This window comes from Sus scrofa, chromosome 17 (genome assembly GCF_054392235.1).
Source record: "Sus scrofa isolate SSC_HxYL_T2T_F1_AM1 chromosome 17, Sscrofa_HxYL_maternal_Yorkshire_Landrace_v2.0, whole genome shotgun sequence".
Classification (NCBI taxonomy): Eukaryota; Metazoa; Chordata; class Mammalia; order Artiodactyla; family Suidae; genus Sus; species Sus scrofa.
Genome location: NC_139399.1, coordinates 63,571,206 through 63,595,904, shown reverse-complemented (window position 1 = coordinate 63,595,904; position 24,699 = coordinate 63,571,206). Strand labels below are relative to the sequence as shown.

Here is a 24,699-nt window from a genome sequence, read left to right as displayed (position 1 = left end):
GTAGCAATGGCAGCATGTTGAGTCTGTATCACTGCCACCATCCTGATGATGCTACTGTTTTACAGTTTCGCTAGATTTTACTTTTGGGGGGACACTGAGTAGAAATTACATGGTATCTCAGGATAATATCTAATTATCAAAAAAATCAAAGTTTAATTTATAATGAATAAATGCATAAAAAAGAGTCTCCTGCTTATCTGTTCACAGAGCATTTTCACATCCACTACCTTCTAGACCTTTCCATGCCTTTCCAAGTTAGGTTTTGTATAATCATCTTATTTAATAGATTTGGAAACTACAACTTGGGAGATTAAAGTGACTCACTCTTGGTCAACAAAAGCAAAATTGATACCCTATCTCATGATTCCTAACTTCCTAGGAAATATGCTTTCCATTTTCCCGCCCCCAAGTTACCAATAAGATGTAGCTTCTTCCACACATAAAAACAAACTCAACAAACTTTCAAAATATGCGAACCACTTAGTTTTAGGGATCTTGTGACTCTTTTTCTCAAATGATCAAGGAAAAAAGGAATATTTAAGGAAAATCATATAAGAAAAATTATACATAAATTGAGGAATTAACCACTGAGAGACATAAATGCAACTGTTATTAATTTACAGAGTTTTTCTTTTATAAACAGCTTTTCAAATCAACTGCATATTTTCATTAGAAAAAAGTTCTTCATTTTACATTTACATTTAAATTAAAGGCTTAAGGAGTTTACGAACATGTTTGGCTTAATTAAAATAATACGTGTTGAAAAAATAAATCATTATGTTTGTTGGAGTATTTTCATAATAACAAAACATTGAAAACAGTAAACAATTCTAATAAAATAAACACTGATTCAGTTATTAACCAAAATACTACCATTACTGACGAGGGGAAATGTTATAAAATGTTCATAGAAAATACCACTTCTAATACAGTTTATAAAAGTGTATGCACAACATAACCTTCATGATGCAAACCTGAGAAGAAATTTTGTATGCATATTCATAAACACACACACACAAAGACAAAAAAGCTAGATCGATCTGCATCAAATGTTACCACAGCTGACTGAGGAAAATTTTATGCACTGCTTTATACTTTTCTAATTTTTCCATTTTATTCTCCAAATCAACAAACATAGATTACTACTATATGGTGGGGGGAAATAACTTTAAAGTATTAGTAAGGCACGGAATACATGAAAACCCACACAACCAAAAACAAGTTCAATTTCCCGTTAGTCTAGCACTCACTGATATTTTATGATGAATTATAATCATCCATTTTAGGCATGAGAGAAAACGGAAATAAATTCCTCTTGAACTTTACACAACCTGGTTGAACAGATGGGATTCAAAGGGCTTTAAAACGACAGATGTTGGGAAAAGGGTGCAGAGTGAGGTCTCTACCGCCTAAACTTTCTCATCAAAGGACCCAAGAGTCTTGTTTCAGAAGATACTCCTTTTTGTCAAGCAGGTCCATTTCAACCATATCATTAGCACAACAATGCTTCTGATGAGCAATTTTCAACTGATGAATGTTCTAGGTTTCTGCATCGATATTGCTTTCATTTTCTCCTAAAACTGTTAAACAGGAGAGCGGCAAAGTGTACCAATCAACCCCAACTACTAATAATCAGGATATATTTCAACATGATTGAAGAATCCTGGAACGATGCACCAGCACTTTGTTTCCTGTGGGAAGTCTCCTAAATGAACTATGCACCCCTAGCTGCTTTAAGCCCACTTTCTTTTTTGATTGTAATGCATCGGAGTTTCTTCTGGTCCTTTTATTTCATCCTTCCCTATTCCATGAGTAAATATGAATATCACTCTCCCTCAAACTCAAAATTTCAGAAAAATTGCTGTACTCAATTGATGTCTCCAATGTGACAGATACTACCATGGTCAGAAAAACACCATCGTAGGACTGAAATACAAATCAAACGACAGCTTCACAACTGAAAATAAAAGACAGCCTAGAATTGATTTAACATTTCACTTGCGGGAAATCCCAAGGAAGAAACACGCGTGGATTTTTCCTGACTCACCATGCCTGATATACTGAGAGCCCTTCTGTGTTCTGATGATTAAACTTTTTTTAGCATTTTACTCGTTTGGATATAATTTCCCACTCTTGTTATCCAACCCAAAGAAATGGTGGCATTTGAGGCCATTGGGAGGACACGGAATAGGGACGAAACGGTGGCATTTGAGGCCACCGGAAGGACACGGAAGAGGGAAGAAATATTGGAGGATGTAACTGGACCCAGAGCCAGGACATCTTTTTTACCCCAAGTTACTCCATGGAAAGACACCTTTCGACTTGAACTACTACTTAAAAGTTGATAATTATTTTTTTAAAAAAAGAAAAGAACTTTATCATGATGTTATTGGAGTTCCCATTGTGGCTCAGTGGAAATGAACCCGACTTATATCCATGAGGACGCAGGTTCGATGCCTGGCCCCACAGAGTGGGTTAAAGGATCTCGTGTTGCCATTGGCCGTGGTGAAGGTCGCAGACGCAGCTTGGATCTGGCATTGCTATGGCTGTGGTGTAGGCCAGCAGCTATAGTTCTGATTGGCCCCCTAGCTTGGGAACTTCCACATGCTGGAGGTGCAGCCCTAAAGCAACAACCAAGATTCTTCTAGAGGGAAGCCAAGTCTACCCTGACATCGTGACCCCCCAGCCTTCAAACTTCCTCTTATCCTCCAAGGTCAACTCCTGTCTTTCCCTCTCAATCTCTATGCCTGGAGTCAGGGGATTTCTGCCTTCCACGTGCTTTTATAAGTAACATTTTATTATAATGCAGCCATGTCTACTTGTTTACACGTTGCCCAAAGCCACTTTTCAGCAACAACAGCAGAGCTGAAGAGTAGAGATCATCTGGCCATTACGGCCATAAACGCTGAGAAAATCAGCCAACTCCTTCCCTCAGCCCTAATCAAACTTGGGTTTCTTAAAAATCTAGGTTCAGTTCTTGGAAGAACCTCTTCCCCTGAAATACTCTTTCTCCTGGCTTTCTGCATAAAGAGTTTCTTCTTATTCTTCAGGCTCAGCTTTAATATCTCTATCTTTCCTTTAAACTAGGCCTTTCCTGTTATTTGCTCAAAGCACTTGTCACAACTGTAATTATTTTATTTACTGTCTCTTTTCCCCTCTAGAGTATGTAATTTGTAAGTTTATGTCCAGCACTCAGCAGTATACTTGAAATATAAACTGCTTCTCAAATACATGTTGAATCAAGGCTAAGCACGGAACGAGTTCTCGCTAAAGAGCTGGAAGGAGGTCTGGATTATAGCAGGGATCCAGTATGTATTGAATATATATTGACTATGTACTGAAGGAAAAGAGACAGAAAGACAAAAAAAGGGAGAAGAATCACTCCAAGGTAAAATATAACAGCTATGTTTCTATCTACAAATGTATACATTATCTCCAGACAATACGGTAAAAATATCAAGTCCTGAATTCCTTCCCTGGCCCCATAATTCACTGTGAAACTCTGAATAAGCCTCTGAAATCCTTTCTGCTTTCAAATTCACATGTGTGAAAAGAGAAATTTGATATAGAAGATCCAAAGCCCCTATGATTCTTAGTATTTGATGATTCAATAAAAACACAGGATTATTTTTACAGGCTAATTTTTAAGCACAATGCATTAGACAGTTCTTGTTTATGGTTGCCCTGTTTATCTTATAATAGAACCTTGATTTTTCCTGTGAAGTACCATGCAATTCCTACAGATTAATCTAGGTCTGGTTGTGGGTACGTGGACCACGTCTGATTAATGAGAGGGCTCCATCTCCCAAGCATTTTAGTTGGATCTTTTGTGGTTATAAAACCAAAAACAGGCCAACAAAACTTAATTGTAGGACTTCAGAGGAAACAATGAGAAAGACCCCACTTTCCACCAGGATTATGGACTACAATACATACATACATACATACATACATACATATATATATATATATATATATATATATATATATACATATGCCTGTAGCTGCCAGGGAGCCCTAAGTAGAGAGAGTGAGACAGCAGATAAAGAGGCAAACCCAAGAGATAGGAAGAGAGATGCACTCTCAAAATCCTTAGCTCTCCTAGAACCAGCCACACCTGAAGCTCAGGCCACATTAGACTTTTAGGGTGGATGAGTTAATAAATTTCTTCTTTGCTTAAGTCATTATGAATTCAGTTTCTATGACTTTCAGTCAAGAGTCTTGGACAACACATTTGTATTAATCTCTGCTTTTATGTACAGATTTCTTTTTTAAATGATTTTTTTTTTTGGCTTGATCTTTACATTTCTACTCCCTTTTTGTCTACTCTCTCCCCCACTCTCCTTGACCTTTCTCAGTCTCTGAAATGCGATCATTAGCAAAAGCTTCAATCAACAGAAGGCATAAAACTAGACATGGAAATGAATATTTCTTTGCTCTAAGAATCTGGATATCTATCAACAGTAATTACCTTGTGTAAATCATTAAAAATAATTGAGTTGCTAGGAAAAAATTTATTATCACTGTGCCACCATGCTCATACAAAAATGAGATGGCGCTGGCCTTATTAGGTTTAAGCTGAGACAAAAAAGTAGCCCAGCATGTTTACCTTTCTAACTTTAAAGAGACCTAGTGGGAAGAAACCAAATCATACTGTGATTACTGAACATTTCAGGCACTCCAAACCACAGGCTTGCTGGGCTCTGGATGTTCCAAATTGGAAACTTATCAGTACTAACTAGTAGAAGTAGAGACTGACATAGAAATACACTTAGATGCCCTGGTCATGACGGAGAAAAGCAGAGACGGGATGAGATCCTTTCTTTGTATAGTTTAAATTTTTACACATTTTTTTTTTCATATGTGCATCTCATCATTTCTTCATAATTCTCCAAGTTGAAGAATAACCATCCCATTACATAGACATGGAAACTGAAACACATAAAGCTCAAGTAGCTTATACAAGATCCCATGGTTATTTATGATCAGAGACCAAGAGTCCTTAATCTGTTTGGTTTGCTTAATATGAAGAAACTCAACTAAAGTTCAAACGTAATCTAAAGATTACTGAAAAGCTGATAAACATCTAGGGATCTCCTTCCTAGACCACAAATGTACTGTACAGGTACCTGAAACATGAATACAAAATCAGATGAAATGGATCCCTAAAATGTACTCATTAAACTCCCTGGAAATCCTAGACCGAGACTCAGAATGATTGACCGTAAGGAAATGACAACTACTGGCTCCCTTTCTTGTGTGTCTTCATCACATAATGATGGCCATTGTTTATTACCCCGAACACATTTTCTCCTTAAGATAAAAAGCCGCATTTAACATTAGCCAAATGCAAAGCATATCACCATCTGTAAAAAATGCAGCTTGTGTTTCATTCTTCCTTCTTTTAAAATGACAACTGCAATTCACTGGCTTAGTATCTATCTAGCCATGAATTATCTCTGTGCCTCTCAAAGACTTTAACTTCCCAGGAGTTCCCATTGTGGCTCAGTGGTTAACCAACACGACTGGCATCCATGAGGATGTGGGTTCAATCCCCAGCCTCACTCACTGGGTTCGGGGTCCAGCGTTGCCATGAACTGTGGTGTAGGTTGCTCACAGCTTGGATCCAGTGTTTCTGTGGCTGTGGTGTAGGGCCAGCAGCTGAAGCTCTGATTCAGCCTTTAGCCAGGGAATCTCCATATGCCATGGGTGTGGGCCTGAAACACACACACACCCACACAAGACTTTAACTTTCTAGTATGGAGATGTTGAAGAAAAGGAGAAAGGAGAGGGGGAGGGAGGAAGAAGGGAGGGCAAGAAGAAGGAAGGAAGCAAGGAAGGGAGGGAGGGACAAAGGGGGGCTTTGGTTGCTGTCGGTATTATTTGCCCTTTTTTACTACATCATCAAATTTTTTTTGGGGGGGGGGGTCACACTCAAGGCATGTGGAAGCTCCCAGGCCAGGGGTCAAACCTGCAACAACAAGGATCCTTTACTGGCTGCACCTAACGGGAACTTCCCATCAAGTTTTTTTAACTTTTGATTTTTTTTTTTAATTATCTCTGGGATTCTACTGAGGATTTCTCATGTACACTTGTAAGAAATGCCCCATTAGTGAGGGCTGTGCACCTTCTCTGCAATTACTTTTGCATTCTGCTGCCTCTGTTCCCAGCGTCCACAGCTCGGCTACAACCTCCTTATGCCACAGGCTGCCTCCTCCTCTCAGTGGCACCACCACTGTGAGGAAACTGAGTCCTGCGTCAGCTGTCCTCTGCCACCCTCAGCACATCAGAGCTTCATGTTCCACCTCCTTATAGAAGGTGGTTCTGCCCCCTCTGAGTTAGGTTTTCTCACACAGGTATCAAAATACTCCCTCCCAGTCAAACAGAGGTCTTAAGAGACCATTTTCAACCCACTGACCTTCAAAACTAAGATAACAGGCCACCCCAAAGGCGAGCCATGGGCCATCCACCTCCATCTGTCAACAAGACTCCATACCTAAAAACATTGCCTGGATCTTTGGTAATAAGTTCCCTATAAAAATGTTTCCAACTCTATACTCTTGCCTGTACCTGTGTCCTCCTGTAGGGTGACTTTGCAGCTCCTCCAATCAGAGACGGGATGTATTTTCCCACTCCTTAAATCTGAGATGATTCCCTCTTAAATTAGGTCAACAGGATGTGGTGGAATGCTAGTTCAGACCCTGGTTTTCGAGAGCTCTGGAACACCTCCGCTTTCACGCTGACCCCTGAGTCGATCACATGAACACAGCCAGTATGGGCAGCGTGCTGCAGATGACACCATGGGAACAAAGTCTACATCTGCTGAGTCATCCTGACCAAGGCTCTGGATCTGTGAAAGATCCCAGACAACCTGCAGCCAAAGGAAAAGGACGGAAGCCTCTGTAGACAGGAACCCAGCGAACCCAAGAACAAGAGAACTAAATGCTTGCTGTTTCTGGTTACGAGTTCTGGAGGGGTTTGTTATTCAGGAAGAGCTAATTGCTATGTCTTTCTTAGCTCAGATTTTTTTTCCTAAGAGGCTTCCATTCGTTGATGTAAACACAGTTGAAAGAGCCTAATCCAAGAGTTTGGCAAATAAGCCTAGAAATCTCTGAATCTCATCAAGTTGGTTCAGTTGTGACAGTCCTGTCATACTTGAATTCTAAATTGATGTGTTTTTTCTTTCAATTGCAGTATGTCCAAGTCTCCGGTAATTGACTTACCCATATAATGCTTTGTATTTATTTTTAAAGTAGTATATGCCGAACGAGCCTGCTAATTATCTGCGTTTTCTTCTTTTCCACATTTTTGAGGTTATCACATGGATGAAGCTTTTCCTTATTTAAAATCATTTTCTTCTGGAGTCTGTAAGACCCACATCTGTCTAAGGTTGTTGCATCAATTACCTTTTTTTTCAAGCACTACTGTTTTCTAAAAAATAAAACATCTGTGATACCTTTGGCAGACACTGATTTATTAAACGAAAGAATTAACAAATGTAACCATCTTGTCATACCAGGTGTCAGTACCTAATAGCTCGCATTTATTGATCTCTTACCATGCCCTGGGCATTGGAATACATGCTTTAGGTGCATATTCTCAATTAATCCTCATAATAATTGAATGAAGCAGGTATTAATATTCTCCACATGAGAGGATTTAACAAATGCGGCCAAGATTACAAAGTAAATGGCATATTATGACTCAAAGTTACATCTTACAAATGATTTCTGGAAGGTATCTCCCTGAGCGGCCTTCAAACAGTGACTTCCCCAGAACCGGACTGGGCTGTTCAATCATCGATGGACAGGAATCAACCCTGGGGACAAGTTTTGACTATGGCAAGACCCCTGGACACCTCTGAGATATGAAAGGTTACAGGGCTGTTTCCTCCAAAGCACAAAGCACATGGCTTTTTAGTTATTTATTTATTTTTTTTTTTTTGTCTTTTTTTTTTGTCTTTTTGCTATTTCTTCGGCCGCTCCCGCGGCATATGGAGGTTCCCAGGCTAGGGGTCGAATCGGAGCTGCAGCCACCGGCCTACACCAGAGCCACAGCAACGCGGGATCCGAGCCGAGTCTGCGACCTACACCACAGCTCACGGCAATGCTGGATCATTAACCCACTGAGCGAGCGCAGGGACCAAACCCACAATCTCATGGTTCCTAGTCGGATTCGTTAACCACTGCGCCACGACGGGAACTCCTTTATTTATTTATTTTTTTTGAGCACATGGCTTTTTAGACCATGGAGATTATTAGTGGGAGTTTTTCTTCAAGAAGGGCAAATTTATATTTCTGTAATATTGTTACACAATAAAGAGCTTCACAATTTCAGGGGCATCCAAAAAACACGTTTCTGCTTTTCTCATTTATGGATTTGTAGGTCAGCTCATGTGACTGGGCTGAGCTGTGGGTTGGGTTCAGGACTTCCCTGTCTTTCATTTTTCAAGGTCCAGCAAGGACCCGAGGCACAGTTTTATTTTCTGTTTTGTTTTTGATAAAGACTTTAATTTTCATTTATTTTTTTAAAAATATTTCCTGTGTTTTATTTTTTAATCTTTTATTTTAAAAAATAGTTTTATTTTTAGAGCAGGGAGGTTCACAGAAAAATAGAAAGAAGGTACAAAGATTTCATATACACCCCCTTCCTTCCGACATGCACAGCTTCCCCCGTTATCCACATCCCCTGCCAGATGGTACATTTGTTCCAGTGATGTCCCTACACTGACGCATCATAATCCCCCAAAGTCTCTGATTTACGTTAGAGTTTACTCTTGCTGTTGTGTCTTCCATGGATGCAGACAAAGGCATATTGACACATATCCATCATGAGAGTATCAAGCATGGCACTGTCCCTGCCCTACTCATCCTCTGGGCGCTACCTGTCTATCCCTGTGCCCTTCCCAACTGCTGGAGACCACTGATCTTTTTACCCCCTCTATAGTCTTCTCTCTCCTAGCATGTCTTAGAGGAGGCATCAGGCACTCGGCAGCCTTTTCAGAAGAGCGTGCTTCACTGAGGCACATGCATTTACCTTTCCTTCATATCGTTAATGGCTACATTTCTATTTCATTTCTATTTCATTTCATTTCATTTCTATTTCTATTTCGCACTGACGAAGAGTCGACTCTCTGGAAGCACTACAATCTATCCACTCCCCTACGGAGGGACATGCTGATTATGGCCAAGGTTTGGTCATTAGAACTAACGCTGCTAGAAACATGCAGGTGCAGGTTTCTGTGTGGACCTAAGTTTTTGACTTCTTTGGGAAAATGCCAAGGAGCAGGATGGCTGGATTAGATGGTAGAGTATGATTAGTTTTGTGGGAAACTGCCAAACCGTCTTCCAAAGTGTCACACAGGTAACGAAGGCATGTTCTTTCCCCAGTGGAGCATGGGGACACAAGAGAAAAAGCTGTACTGTGCTAATGTATTTCCACATGGCTTGGGACCATCAATCTCAACACTCCCATGGTCAAAGCAAGTTAGTTGGCCACACCTACTGATACGGAATACGAAATACATCCAGCCACCACAGAGCCACATCAAGGGTACAGAAACATAGTTCTATAACAGGGAAGGAGTAAAAACCTTAATAGCAGGAAAGAAGTAAAATCATGATGCAATCTACAGCAAGAGGCCTAGGAAATATTTTTGAAGATGTTTTCCATGTTTCTCCAGAACAATCTGATCAATTTAAATGGACAGAAATCTCCTGAAGGGCTGACTATTTATAAGCTTTCCTGAATGTTTCCAGAGCTTAACACTATTACTTTTTCAACAAATACCCTCTTACAAATAACATCCAGCTTACTATAAAATAACTTGTATGCTGTAGAAGGCATTTGGAGGCAGAAGGGCCGAATGCTTATAATACCTTGCACCTATATTATAAACCATTCACTTTTTAGATAATATGGGAGAATGCTTGAAAAGTTGGCTTCTGGAGACAGAAAGGCATTGAAATCCTGGTTCCTCCACTTACTAGTGGTGTTCCTTCTGGCAGGCTACTTAACCACTCTAAATTAATGCCTTCTGCAAAACAGAGATAACGACATTACCCACTTTGGGAGGGCAGACTAATGGTCCCACAAAAATATCCACCCACCAACCCCTGGCACCTGTGACTACGTTAGGCCACAAGGCAAAATGGTCTTTGCTGATATAATTAAAGTTACTGATCAATGACCTTAAAATAGTAAGATTATCCTGGATTATCTGGGTGGGCTTAACTCTGAGCCCTTAGAAGGAGAGAACTTTCTCCAGCTAAAGGCGGAGGGATATGACGGAAGAAGGTGGACAGACTGCAAGTGGGAGAAGGATGTGGCACACGGTTGCTAACTCGGAGGTGATGAAGGGCCCTGGGCAGGGTCTGGAGACGGGATCTGGGGAATTTAGGGCAGCCCCAGATGTCAACCAGGATGGGCACAAGGAACCTCTGTTCTGTAAACGCAAAGAACTGGATGCTGCCAACAACCTCACTGAGGGTGGAGCCCGATTTCCTCCCCGGGGTGTCTAGTAAGGGTGTCTCGTAAGCATGCAGCTTGCTTTTATCCCAGTAAGACCTGCGTTGGTCTTCAGACCCACAGCCTATGAGATAATAAATGGGTGCTGTTTCAAGCCACTAAATTGGTGCTAATTTTTTTTTGTGGCAGCAACAGAAAACGGATATAGTATCTCAGTGTTGTGATAAGAATTCCGTGAGGTAGAGCTCTAATCGTCAATCCCTGTTAACTGTATTATTTATGTGGACAACTCTGGTGATTCCTACTGTTTTAAAACAGCCAAACGGAAATGCAATTTCTCAGACACTCTTGGCATAAAAATATCATTAGCGGAAGTTTTTTGGGTTCTAGCTAATTAGATCCGGTACCTAACAAGCAGGGAGCTTTCTGTGTTTGGGTATACAAAGCCTTCTGCTGTCTGGCTACCACAGAAAACAAGTTGTTACAAATCCAACCACTGTAACTTCTCATTAAGTTGCCCTGGTTACTGGGCATCAGTAAGAACCTTTGTCTACCTTGAAATGCAAATGCTGTATTTCTCACTAACCAACTGCACCAGATGAAAAGATCTTAAAACATGGTTACAGAGTTGAGGAGAGAAGGAGAGTGTTTTCCACACATTCCTTCTCCCCAAAGCTCTCTTCCTCTTCTCATACGCCTCCTTTATTTTCTGTTGCTTCCTTCTCCAAAAAGACAGCTTTCATACTAGAAGCCGATTCGAAGAATGACCTGTGAACGGTGAAAAGATGGATCTGAGAAGACCAGCATCAGAGTAATAGGATTATGAAAATGAAAAACCCAAAACATTTAAGAGCCAGGGATACTTGCAAACTAGGTTATTCTTGCCTTTCTACAAAGAGGTGCCTTTCTTTTAAAGGATGTAGAAAGCGCCACTTCCCTCTTAGACTAGTGGGGTAAGGAGATGGGAGAAAGAGGATGGCGAGCCATGCACAGGGCAGAAAACTGCTGATGAGCTGCTTCTTCGGATCCAGATTTTGTAACCCTGATCGCACTCCCCCCGCCACACACACCCATAATCCCACCACCATGCACGTTTAACAAAAGAAATAACAAAAGAAAATTGTTTTTTGTTCTGAGGAGTGGGGTATCAGAATAATTGTACCAGCCTACATCACTTTGCCTTGAAATGTTGGGTGTGTTTAGCAAACGCCACGGTTGTCAGGAGCTATGTGCTGCTCTGAGTGGGACCTGGGCCAATCGCCCTCCTCTTTGTTCAGAAAATTACAATTGTGTAGGGGCTTCCATAGGACTAGGAAGGGGTAGTTAGTCACACTCCCCAAACAGCAGGGAGGGAAGGACTACTAAGGACTTTTACTTTCAATTACTCTTACCTGAGTTACCACCCTTCAGATTCTGGACAAACAATTGCCATGGCAACCATTATCTCCAGCAATTTGTATTCTTTGCTAATTCTGTCCCACTTTTGCAAAGCACTGGTGTTTTTGTGTTCAATTTATATTTTACCAGTCAGTTCTTACTCACACATGCAGCCATGCTTAGCGTCCTGATTGCATTTATACTATGTTTTTAATGGTCTGGTATCTGGCCATCCATAGCGAAGACAGTTTCTTTTGTTAACGGTGAATTAAAATGTACCAGCACACAGATCTGCTTTTATCACGGAAGCTTCCTTCCAAATGATTGAAAAAGATGGGCTGTCTTGAGGTACCATCTCCCAACTCTTTGTAGCTGAGAACTGGTGAACAGGGCTGGCCTGATCCGGACAACTTTTAAGGATGAAATTGAAAGAGAAAAGGATGGATGCCTAACTAGATTCCAGTAGCCCTCTCTCTAATCAAAGTACCGGCCTTATGGATCACTGCCTTTCTCAGCTCTATACCTGTCTCTCTATCACTTTCATACATAAAAGTGCAACGTGCTGAGATTCGTCCCTTTAAAGGCCTTTAATATAAGCTTTCCTGTACTTTTATGAGAAATAATTACGCATTCTTCTCATCCTTTACCTTACCAAAAAGTTACTTTGGTCTTTGGTGCTATGATGAGAGCATTCAAGAATAAACGTGTAGCTCCTTCCCTGCTGGATGAATTATGGTTCCTCTACATGTATTTCTCCTCCTGACAGCACACAGAATTCATTTCTATTTGTGACCAAAGGCTGTGGCATAGATACATGCTTGTGGAGGTTTTCTGGTTTGTTTTTTCTTTGCCAAAAAATATCACGTGCTATTAATGTGCTGACTGCAACGCTATGTGCTGTATCTCATTTAACTTAATTCTTGCAATCTTCATTTTAAATAAAAGGGAAAAGAATATGTAGAAAGATTAAATGAGCACTATTGCAGTTGTTTTCAAAAAGTAGTCTGTTGTAGAATCACCTGGATGGCTTGTTAAAACTCACATTCAACATATCTTGGGTGGAGCCTGAGAATTTGCATTTCTATTAAGTTCCCAGGAGATGTTGATGCAGCTGGTTGAGGGGCCCCATATTTAGAAAAACTGCACCAGAGAAGACCGGATTAAAATTGAAATATGGTTCAAGTGTCATAAGGGTTATACATTCTTTTTAAGATTCAAATATGCTGGGGAGTAGGGTATGCAGATCCTCCCAGGAGAAACTCATGCCCACAGAAATAAAAAGGCCCATCAACACACTCCAGGATGAACAGTTTACAAAAGCAGGACAACCTTGAGAAAGGAAGGATTAGCTCTCAGGGTGTTTCCTGGCCCGGCCCCCAGGAGCATCTGCAAGATAGTTCATTGGGCCCCAAGAATCTCTTTTTTGGTGTCCTTCTAAATTGGAGTTGAGAACAAGGGAGAAAGGGAAATTTCTACTAGCCCCCACTCCTCCCCAGAGATGACTCTGCAGACTGGGGACTTAAATGCAATGCCTAGCAAAGCACTGGTGCCTAGTGACAGCTTCCAGGGAAGTGGCAGGCGATGCCCCGCAGGAGAAAGAAACTCCCAACAGTGGCCATTTCAGTCACATCCAAGGGGTACTCAGCAAATGGGGTGGAAACCAGCAGATGTTTAGAGGGAGACAGTATTGCCCATAGACACAGAGACACCCGCTAACATCTAGAATAATTTTGACAACTCTGGGAAGAAACAGAGTTTATGAGCATGAATGGAAAAGCCCTGAGGCTCACATCCATTTTATATTCATTGGACACTCAGCAAATAACCATCGAGTGTCCATTATATTTCAGACACTGCACTAAGTGGTATAAAAAGAGATCAGAAACACAAATATGGAACCTGTCTTTATGAAACTTAAAAAACACGCAATAATAAAATAGTTATAGTCTATATACTACATATAGGACGTTACTGGTTGTTCAGGATCAGGAAGAGATAAAAAATCAGGAGTGTGGTAGGTAGTGAAAGGTAGTCTGGGTTAGGATGCCTTGTAGAGAAAGGAGGGGGAAAACTTGGCTATGGAGCGAGGAAACTTTACACTGGACTGTTTTATGTTCAAATAGTATGTCTTGGTGAGATGCTGGTTCCTCATTTAAGAGATAAATCCTCAACACCTCAATAAATGACCATCTTATATCTCAAGGTTTTTGAACAGAGCTGGAGGGAGATAAATGGACTATTTATGGGTTTTTTGTGGCCTGTGTTCTTCATTCATTAAACATTCAATAAATCCTTTTTGTTAACAATGAAGTATTTTATTACTACTATTATTAAAGTATAGTTGATTTACAATGTTTCGTCAAGTTCTGTTGAACAACAAAATGACCCAATCACACATTTCCCTGGGCTGTACAGTAGGACCCCACTGCCCATCCATTCGAAATATAACAGTTTGAATCCAAAAAAAAAAAAAACCCTCAAAATGTCCACCTATCCCACTCCCTCCCCTTTCCCCCTTGGGAACCCCAAGTCTGCTCTTCTTGGCCATGATCTGTTACTGTTTTTTGTTTCTTTCTTTGTTATTTTTAGACACTATCATCTGTTCCATATTTTAGATTCCACAAATAAGTTATATCATTTGGTATTTGTCTTTTTCTTTCTGGATTCACTTAGTATGAGAGTCTCTAGATCAATCCATGTTGCTGCAAATGGCATTAGTTTGTCCTTTTTATGTCTGAGTAATATTCCACTGCATATATGTACCACATCTTCTTAATAATCTATTTATGTATCGATAGACATTTAGATTGTTTTCATGTCTTGGCTATTGTGAGTACTGCTGCAGTGAACATGGGGGTGCATTTGCCTTCTTCAGTGAAGGTTTTGTCTGAATATATGCCCAGCAGTGAATTGCTGGATCATATGGTAGTTCTGTATTTAGTTTCCTAAGGTACCTCCATACTGTTTTCCATAGTGGTTGTACCCATTTACATTCCTACCAACAGTGTAGAAGGGTACCTTTTCTCCATACCCTCTCTAGCATTTGTTGTCTGTTGACTTGTTAATGACGGCCATTCTGACCGGTGTGAGGTGGTACATCATTGTAGTTTTGATTTGCATTTCTCTAATAATTAGTGGTTTTGAGCATTTTTCATATGGCTTCTTTGGAAATGGGACTATTTGAATGGAAAACACAAAAACTAAGTTTGAGTGAATCTCCTGACGTCAGGGCAATGGTGGCCAAAGTCTCATCCAGGACAAGGTAAGAGGTTCCAGATCAGAAAGAGTGAGTTCAGCATGTCTTGACTACAGATGGTCACCTTCTCTTCATATTGGGGTTTCTCAGCTTCTTCTTTTCCTACATAAACTCCCTGAATAACCTCATCTCCTCCCATGGATGATGACACTGGCATTAGTGGAAGCAATACAAGCTGCCATGATAGGAACAAGGCAAGGTTATTTGTTGTTCACCCAACGTCTGGTGCCAGTCTGTTGGACTCCCCTACCTTATAACTACACCATTAGGGACACATGGCTTCCAGGGTCACCATGGAGGATAGTTATGGAAGAATCTGCAGGGATGGTCTTTTAAGAGTCAGGCCTAGCAATGGCTTTTATCATGTCTTCCTCATTAGCCAGAACCCAGTTACATGATCCCAGGCTAGCTGCAAGGGACCTTGAGAAAATATGCATTTCATGATGAATCATTAACAGATTCTGCCAGAATGCCTAATCCATGTCTCCACCCTCAACAGGTCACCTTGGTTTCAAGCCCATTTATCTGACGGCCAAATGGGCATCATCTTCTCAGAAACCAGTCCTTTTTTTATATTCCATTTCTTTTGTTTTAATTGGATGAATTTTATTATATTTATAGTTGTACAACATCATCATAAACTAATTCTGGAACATTTCCATCCCAAACCTCCAGCCCATCCCTGCCCCTTACAACCTGTCTCCTTTGGTTTTTCAAAGTCTGTGGGTCTGTTTCTGTGCTGCAGATAAGTTCATTTGTATCTTTGTTTTTTAGATTTCACATATAAGTGATAGCATATAATGTTTGCCTCTTACTGTCTGACCAACTTCACTTAGGATGATAATTTCTAGGTCCACCATGTTGCTGCAAATGCCATTACTTCATTTCTTTTTATGGCTGAGTAAATTCCACTGTATATATGTATCATATCTTCTTTGTCCACTCCTCTGTCAATGGAAATTTATGCTGTTTCCATGTCTTGCCTATTGTATACAGTGCTTCAATGACTGCTGGGGTACATGTGTCTTTTCAAGTCATGGTTTACTCTGGATAGATGCCAAGGAGTGGGACTGCTGGACCACATGGTAATTCTGTTTTTCGTTTTTTGAGGAATCTTCATACAGTTTTCCAGAGTGGTTGCACCAATTTACATTCCCAACAGTGTAAAAGGATTCCCTTTTCCCCACACCTTCTCCAGCACATATTGTTTGTAGACATTTTGATGATGGCCATTCTGGCTGGCATAAAGTGGCACCTCATAGCAGTCTTGATTTTATATTCTCTTTCTGAATATATGATACCATTTTAGTCTCCATTTAGAAATCCCTGATTCCTCCTTCCTCCTCCCCACGTCCATCTAAAATCTTAGTCTGTCTCTTCCTCTCCATCTTCACGATGCCAGGACGCCACCGTCCCCTTATCTGCATGGACTTCCTAACTGGCATCCCTGCCTCGGATGATACCCAGCCTGCTTCCTGTCCTTCCCACTCCTCAAACTCAAGCTACGATGTATATTGTGAATGTGAATCTGATACTTCTCTCCACTGCCTGCTGTTTTCATGAGCTTCCTTTTGTCCTCGGGAAAAGTCCAGCTTTTCACACATGGATTTTGAGGCCAGCGATCCAGGGCCACAGGCTCAGAGGACTCTAGGACAATGGGAAGGATGTCCCAGTACAGAGCATCGCTTTCCATGTTAATGGCAGCCCCTGAGTTCAAGGCTGTGGCCCTGTGGGGAGAAGGGACATTTCACTCAAGAGACAAGGGTACAGAAAGGTCATAAGGAACTTAAAGAAGATGTGCTGATCTTGAATATTTGATTTGATTTTTCCATTTGTCAGTTTATTCACTAACATGGTGTTTTCTAAACCTGAGCACTTTGGAATAACCTGGGAAAATTTTAAAAAGTTGAATTTCTACTACCTGTCTCCTCGCCAATACACACACACACACACACACACTGACTAACAGAGTAAGACTCCCTAGGGATAAGGTCGGGGTGTTTGTTCAGAATTTTTTAAAATGCAGAATCCTCAGAAGAATCTGGTGTGTCCAATTCGTGGACTGATATGTGAGGAAATACGATCTAAAATACCAATAAACTTGGACCAATACGTGCAATGGCAAGTAATGTCTCTTGCCCTGATTGTACTGGAAAAGAGGAGTTGTCCACAAGAAAAAGAGTGAATGGAATACTACTCAGCCATAAAAACAAAATAATGCCATTTGCAGTAACATGGATGGAACTAGAGACTCCCGTACTAAGAGAGTCATGACAGAAAGACAAATACCACATGATATCACTTATATCTGGAATCTAACATATGGCACAAATGAACCTACCTACAGAAAACAAACAAACTCACGGACATGGAGAACAGACTTGGGGTTGCCAAGTGGGAGGGAGTGGGATGGACTGGGAATTTGGGGTTAGTAGATGCAAACTATTGCATTTGGAGTGAATAAGCAATGAGATCCTGCTGTACAGCACAGGGAACTATATCTAGTCACTTGTGATGGAACATGATAGAGAATAATGTGAGAATAATATATATATGTATGTATGACTAGGTCACTTTGCTATACAGCAGAAATTGACAGAACACTGTAAATTAACCATAATTTTAAAAAATAAAAAATCATCTTTAAAAAAGAAAAAGAGGGAACATCATGGCACCATTAATTTACTTTTCATTTTGGTATCCAAAATGACTCCATTTCACTAATAAATGTTTCAATAACTAAGGCTATTTATCACGACTATTTTTATTTTTCTTCTTTTTTTCTCTCTTACCAGAGCAGCAGTTACTAAGTTAAAATATGGACAGCTATCCAACCCCAAAGGTTTGCTCTTTTTAGAACAAAACTGATCATTCTACAAACTAGTTAGAACTTTCTATCGTAGCTGTTTGTATATTCATTTGGCTTACCTCTCTCAATGAACTATGAGCCATATATTTATTCAGCAAAATCCCTCTTCTTCACCATGAAACCTTGCTTATAAGATATTAAATGAATAGGTAGTGAAGCAAACATTTTAAGATTGTCCATTTCAGACTGAGTGCGATCCAAGGTGTACCACACATTTGCTACCAAAGTCCACGGGGCCCCGCTCAACTCTCTCATCTCAGTTTCTACGTCCCATCTCCTCAGTCAATACAGTGAGTTGGCTTAGGTTTTCCAGCGCTCAAACACCCAAAAAATTCTTTCTCCAGGTCTTTGCATGGCTGGATTCTTTATATAACTTGAGCTTCAGCTCAAAGGCTACCTGCTCAGAGAGGTACACGCAATCCATGGACCAAAAGCAGACCGTGTCTACTACGGCTTCTTACTCCATCACAACCTTAGATCTTCTCTCTGTCACTCTATGAAAGAACCTCATTCATTGACGTATGGGTTGCCTTCTCTTTCCACTATAATATAAAGTCCATGGCAGCAAGGACTTTATCTGCCACATGATGCATATACATGTGCATGCGCGGCCTGAAGTGTCACACAATTCCCCACATTCCACATAAATCCACATGCCAGCAGAAAGCACACAGCTCTCTCAGATTAAGGCAACGTGAGGACAGTTTAATAAATGATTCCTTTACTAAGCTGTGAGCCGTTCTAAGAACACTGCATTATATCCCAGGGCTACTTAAAACAGGTATCACCCAGGTAAAGGGATGCAGGGAGGAAGTGGATACACAAGCCCAGATAAAGAGAACCATGGAAAGATGCCTGTTTTGATAGCAATACAGGATGATGAGACCGTGCAGGGAGCTAAGGGAAAGGACCCCTCCAAACTCCGACTGCTCTCTCTGTCCTCAGTTTCTTAGGGCCCCCAATAGCTGAACTAAAAAGAAGGGGTAGAAAACAAGAAATTTGTGGTGAGATAATTCTAGATTCACATACGGTGCTAAGAAATAATATGGAGCAACCATGAACCCTTGACCCAGTTTCCCCAATGGCAAAACTTTGTAAAACTCCAGGAAAGTATCAAAAACAGTGTACTGTGTGGAGATAGTCAAGATTCAGAACATGGTCATCACCAAAAAGGTGCCTAGTGTTGCTTTTTTTTATAGTCATATCCATTTCCTTCCCACCCAAGCCAATGCATTAACCCCTGAAAACCACTAATCTGTTCTCTATTTCTGTAAGTTTGTTATTTCAAGAATGATATAAATATGTATATGTGCATATATATATGTGATCAGATTGTACCTAACCTTTTGGGACTGGCTTTTTCACTCAGCATCCTTCCCCGCAGATTTATCTAGGTTATTGTGTGTAATAAGAGTCAGTTTCTTTTCACCACTGCATATTCCATGCTATCGAAGTATCACTGTCTGTTTAACCATTCATCCATTGAAGGACATCTGTGCCGTTTCTAGTTTTAGGCTCTTATAAAGAAAACTGTTATGAACATCTGTGTACAATTTTTGTGTGAACATAAGTGATCATTTCTGGGATAAATACCAAGAGCCCAGTTGTTGGGTTATCCGGTAGTTTTGTGCTTAGTAATTTTTAAGCCAATGCCAGGCTCTTTTTCTTTTCTGGAACAGCCATACCAAGTATATCTCACCAGCAATGAATGAATAACACAGCATCTCCCTACCCTCCCCAGCATTTAGTATTTTATTTTATTTTATTCTGATATATATATAAGGATATTTAACTAGGATAATAGTCTGCATTACCCTAATGGCTAACAAAGTTGAACACGTTTTCATGTGCCTGTCTCTCATCTGTATATTCTCTTCAGAGAAAAGTCTCCAGGTCTCTTGTCCACTTTATAATTGGTTTGTTGTTGTTTTAAACTCTTGAGTTTTGAGAGTTCTTTACATATTCCAGATAACAGTCTTTTGTCAATATATAAGTTATGAGTCAATAAATATTTTCTCACACCTTGTCTTTTTATCCTCTTAACAGAAGATTCCGTAAGATAAATTTCTACAAAGCCAATTTATCATATTTTCCTTTTATGAAGTGTGCCTTTGGTGTTGACTAAAAACCTTTGCCTCGTCTATTCCCAAAGATCTTCTCCTAATTTTTTTTTCTAAAAAAAACTGTTGGCTGTAAGTCTGCGATACATGAGGCAAAAGGAAATCCCTGGAACTTGTTACCTTGGTGCTTCTCCAGGACAAGGTCATTAGTGAGTGGGCTTCTTTTTCCAACTTTTCAGATTCCTCTTACATTTGTTTTACATATAATGTTCAGCGTTTGTAGTTTGCTTAGCCTAAGGAATAATAAAAAAGTATGTCTATTCCATCCTCCTAGAAGCAGAAGTCCTAGAAAGGGTTTTAGGTAACCACATGTTAGGGGCAGAACAAAGCTGAGAGTGAATATGGAAAGAAAAACTGGGGTTTACCTAAGACCATATATCAGCTTAGGCTCCTTGAACTTTCACTTACTTATTTTTCTAAAGAAAAGTAAATACACACAATTTTCATATATTTTCTAGTTAAAAACATTTTAGTCATAGTTACACAAACTATAATTGTGTAAAGCTGTACTGTGTATTCTATTTTATGATGCTATCTGTTAAAAAACACTTTAGGTAGTTTCTGATCTCTTGGAGGTATATAGATACAGTTTTTCAAGAAAAGAAACAAATTATGTCTTTAAACGCTCAAAGGCTATGAAAAGCTGTAGAGAAAATAACCCACATCCTTGTAAAAAAGTCTCTATATTTCCTGTCCTCATATTCGTGTGTCCTGTCCTCATATTCGTGTGTCCTGATTACACACAGAAGTTTTGGACCCAAGGGAGCTCGAGACAAGATTATGTGAAGCAGGTAAAATGCCACTGGATTTTCACTATAGATCTATTTTCTCATTGATTTTTTTTTTCCTGAAAGCCTCACTTCTTCTTATAAGGTCTACTTTAACTTCGTCCTTTAAATATATTTTGTGCTCAAGCAAAACCCGCAGAAGTCAGAGACAAGGTAGAATTGGATGGTGGGTCTTGTCACGCAAACTGCAAAGTGTCATACAATGTCCTTCCCGAAAGAGAGAAAGGAGAGCGGTATCGCATCCCTTTGGATGGTCTTTTTGACAACACCCTGGACCAGGTAACAGAGAGGGATAGGTTACCAATTATAACTAATTTATTACATGCATTCCCACACACTGTATATATATCTGTGCATCTTTACAGAAAGGTGTGTTTTCCACCATTGATAAATGTGGGGAAATACCTTTTTAAAGCAGTGGTTTGTATTCTCATGACAATTCTGGCTCAACACCACTCCTTATTTATAAATTTCACAGCGCTAGTGAAGACTTAGTGGAAAAAGCCAGGGAAATACAGAAGTATTTATTATCCTACCTGCTCCTTCTCAGAGAGTAAATTGATGTGGGCTAGAAAAAAATTCAATACTGAGGTAACACGTAAGCTTCTAACTCACTCTGATCATTATAAAATAACCATGTAAAGATAATAACAGATTTCTGGGTATTAGCTAAAATATACCTCCAATTCATTATTGGCTGAATTGAACTCATCTAAGCATGAAATAATTCATTTAAAACACATCTCTAAGTGGACAAATTCTAGGGAAGAGAGTGATTTTTTTATGATGTACCACATGATAAAATTCAACCACATCAATTTTTTCCCCTTTTTAACACAGCTTTCTAGAGGTGTAACTAACAGACAATAAGATACATTTATTTAAAGAGTGTTCTTTGGCAAGTTTTGACATGTGTCTGTAAGGACAGATGATAAACATTTCTGTCACATCTAAAAGTTAACGTGCATCTCTTTCTCATTCCTCTTTCCTATGCCTCTTACCAACCTGTGTATACACAACTGCTGACGTACTTTCTATCACTACAGATTTTACAATATTTGATACAAATGGAATCATTAAATATGCATTCTTTTTTTGTCTGACTTATTTCACTTGGAATTATTATTTGAGATGCATCCCAGTTGTAGCAATGTCAGTAGTTCATTCCTTTTTATTGTTGAGTAATATTCCATTGAATAGATATACCATAGTTTGTTTAGCTATTTACCTATCAATAGACATTTGATTTGTTTTCAATTTTTACAATTAAAAATAAAGCTGCTACAAACATTTTTGTGTATTTGTGCCACCGTATGATTTCACCATATGATTTCATTTCTCTTGGTTCATATGTGGGAGTAGAATGGCTCGGCCATATGATAGATGTTTTCCAAAGCTGTCATACTATTTTGCATTCTTAGCAACAGTGTATGACTGTTCCACTTCCTTGTGAAGTTAGTTAGATGCAAAAATTCTAAATCAAATGTTAGTGAATCAAATACAGCAATATACAAAAAGGATAGTACATCATTTCCAAATTGCGTTCATCCCAGAAATGCAAGTTTGGTTTAGGAGTGGAAATCAGTCACCTTAATTCACCTAGCTTATTTATTTATTCAACAGATATTCACTGAATACCTACCACATGCCTGAACTAGAATAGACTTTGGAGATATAGCAGTTAAAAAATTATACAAATGTATGCCTTTGCAGAGGTCAAAATATAATGGAGTCAGACATATATGAACAAGAGAAATAGTATGCTAAATGATAAATTCTATAAATGTGATAAGGGTGGAAGATGGAAGGAGTGGCTGCTCATTTAGACAGAGTGGGCAGAAAAGGCTTCACAGGGAAGACAATACTTGAGCAAAGACTTGAAAGAGTTACAGAAGCAGGCATGTGGATATCTGGGAAAAGTGTGTTCCAAGTAGAAGGAACAGCAAGTGTAAAATCTCGAGGTAGAATTGTGCCTCCGTCCAGTTTTGTTGGAGTAGAGTGAGCCAGGAAGAGATGGTCTTTGTGGAGACTGCAATCATCTAGGCTAGGTGTAGACCACTCATTCTTTCACTGTAAGCCTTGTAAATGTGTTGAACAGAGGACTGTCACCGTCTGGGGTAGACTGCAAAGACATTACCCTCTCACTACACATTGAGAAAAGACCAGGAAGCTGAAGGTAGAAAGTCAGGAAGGATCCCCAAGAGGCTGTTGCAAGAATCTAAATAAAAGATGACAGTGAACTGCAATGTATACATCTAAGGATGACCTGACCCCCTTGCTGTACAGTGGGAAAATAATAAAAAAAAAAAAAAAAAAAAGATGACAGTGGCTTGTTCCAGAGTCTTTGCAGTAGAAGCCAGATTTGAGATATATTTTAAAGGTAGAGCCAACAAAATAATTGCTTTCAAATTGAACAAGCTGCGATAGAAAAAGAAAAGATTCAAGGATAACACCAAGCTTTGTGTTTGTTTTCCTCTTATTTTATTTAAACATCTAAAAGAATTTACTTATTTCCTGAGAGAGGAAAGGATGGAAAGATTCTAAAGGAAGATCAAGTGGTCACTTTTTATTTTTGAAGGAGTTCATTTTTAGATTTGTTAAGTTGTAGACGAATTTGAGAGCTTTAGGTGGAGCTGGTTAAGTAGGTTATCGGATAGTCGAATACAGAGAAGTTTAATCTGGAATATACATTTGGTAATACTCAGTATACTATTGATATTTAAAGCCATGAGACTAAATGAAATGGTTTAGGGAAGGAGTATTCATAGAGTCAAGATGAGAGAAACAAGCCGTGTAGCAGAAATGAATAGACAAGCGGAGGTGCCTTTGGCGTATGAGCTGGTAAGTAAGCTGGGGAGCCCTTGACACCTCCAATGTGGGAAAGTATGACCGGTGAAAAAGAAAGAAAAGAGGCGAGTATACTGTCTCTGAATCCAGATTTTTTAAAGTGTGTCCAAAAGTTGGGAGTGATCACTTTCCATTCAACACAAACTATCAAATATGTTGAAAACCTGATTAAACCATTTCTCCTAGCATGGCAGCAAACAGATGGTAGTAAATTAGTCTGTTTCACCATCTGTGAGACACGGACCAAAAGGACCACCAGGACCCCTGCCCCACACCTTTTCTCTAATACGCTAACCCTTTCTCCTCGATTGTGTATGGGACCTACGACTTCTAACAGCACATGGCAAAGGCAATGGGATGTCACTCCTACGATTACATTACATTATAAAAGACAATCTTGCTAAGCAGCCTTGCTCGTGAGCTCCGGCTGGCCTCGCAGAAGCAAGCTCTCATGCTGTAACCAACCAAAGGACAAGCCCCACGGCAAGGAACGAGTCTCCTCTAGGAGACTCAGAAAGTGGTATCTGGCCAACAGCCAGGCAAACCTGAGGGTCTGTGAGTGGTGATGCCAAGGAAATTCACTTTGGAACAACGTGAATGAATTTGGAAGTGGATGCTTCTCCAGTAAAGCCTCCAGATAAGAATACAGCCCAGTTAACACACTGCAGCCTGGTGAGACCTAATATTAAAAAATGAAACAAACAAACAAAAAAAACACAGCTAAACTGTACATGGACTCCTGACCCACAGACACGATGAGATAATTAATGGGTGCCACTTCAAGGCACTGAGTTTGTGGTCCTTTGTTATAATGCAATAAAACACACACCCCCCAACACGAATAAACCATGAATGCATCACCCATTTGGGTTTGGTCATAAGTCATGTTCCCCAGGTGCACAAGCGCATACACAGTACAAGCGTCCGGTGAATCACACTGACCCTGGCCTAGGACTGGATCTCTAACCAAAGCCT

At 39.9% G+C, this 24,699-nt stretch overlaps 1 long non-coding RNA gene across 11 annotated transcripts in view; it reads right to left on the bottom strand.

Annotated features, from left to right (window-relative positions):
• The window catches only part of LOC110257443 (uncharacterized), a 678,610-nt gene that overhangs the window by 496,346 nt on the left and 157,565 nt on the right, over positions 1–24,699 (bottom strand). The window contains exon 3 of one of the 11 annotated variants that reach the window (XR_014832650.1): positions 8,519–11,235. The exons of 9 other annotated variants lie outside the window; for them this stretch is intronic. This is a non-coding gene — a long non-coding RNA (uncharacterized LOC110257443). Of the gene's footprint in view, positions 1–8,518; positions 11,236–19,719; positions 20,323–24,699 lie in introns of those variants that run through there. One more of the 11 variants, XR_014832647.1, reaches the window with a different exon arrangement.